Raw genomic sequence first — 1,032 nt, 5'->3', positions numbered from 1 at the left:
GCACCACGTACACTTGAAGATTTTCTACAGCCTGCATGCACATCTACACCTTCATGCATTGTGTTGCCCCAGGATGCCCCGAATTTCACTCTTAAGCATGGCATGTTATCTGTGATTCCCCAATTTCATGGGATGGACTCTGAGAGTCCGTACCAACACTTGACAGACTTTGAGATGGTTTGCACCACTTTCATTAATAGGGCTGGGACTGATGAATACATTAAACTGCGTTTGTTCCCCTTTTCTCTGAAAGACAGGGCAAAAATCTGGTTTAATTCTTTGCGCCCTAACTCTATTACTAGTTGGGCTGAAATGCAGCGTGAGTTCTTACATAAATTTTTTCCTCTTCAGAGAACTCAGTACCTACAGGAGCAGATCAGTCAGTTCATGCAAAAAGATGGCGAGACATTCCAAGCATGTTGGGAGAGATTCAAGGACTTGATGAACATATGCCCGCACCATGGTTTCGAATCGTGGAGGTTAGTGAATTATTTTTTTACTGCTTTAACCCCTGTGTGCAAACAATTTGTCCAGTCTATATGCAATGGGATGTTTTTCCGTAAGGAACCAGACGAGGGCTTATCATTTTTAGACTATCTCGCTGAGAGTGCCCAGCAGTGGAACGCACGACCAGAACGGGTGCCGATAGCTGCCCAACCTATTCGAGCAATCAGTGGCGGGGGCAGATATGAGGTTAAAGAGGACACCAGCTTACAGGCCCTTGTCGCTGCGTTATCTAAAAAATTGGAAGTCATGGAATCCGAAAAGTCGAAAGCTGAGATTTGCACGATTTGTGAGACTTCAGACCACAGACCTCAGGATTTTTAACTCTTACCTGTGTTGCAAGAAAGCAGATCTGATCAGGTGTCATTGGCAAATTGGGTTAACAAGACGCAGAATCAGCCGCTCTCAAATACTTACAATCCGGGGTGGCAGAATCATCCAAACCTCCAATGGAGAAATGATCAGCCTGGTCCATCATCTTCACGGTATCAGTAGGCACCTCAATCATATGCACCACCTCCGCAACCG

The 1,032-nt window shown here is 45.4% G+C and overlaps 1 non-coding gene across 1 annotated transcript; it reads right to left on the bottom strand.

The window, feature by feature from the left end:
- Positions 1–359: 359 nt before the first annotated feature.
- LOC131145292 (small nucleolar RNA R71) lies at positions 360–467 on the bottom strand. The gene has a single exon (XR_009134075.1). It is a non-coding gene; the product is annotated as a small nucleolar RNA R71 (small nucleolar RNA).
- Between the last annotated feature and the right edge of the window lie 565 nt (positions 468–1,032).

Source organism: Malania oleifera, chromosome 12 (assembly GCF_029873635.1).
Source record: "Malania oleifera isolate guangnan ecotype guangnan chromosome 12, ASM2987363v1, whole genome shotgun sequence".
Classification (NCBI taxonomy): Eukaryota; Viridiplantae; Streptophyta; class Magnoliopsida; order Santalales; family Ximeniaceae; genus Malania; species Malania oleifera.
The sequence above is the reverse complement of the archived record's forward strand: the minus strand, read 5'-3'. Positions and strand labels throughout refer to the sequence as shown.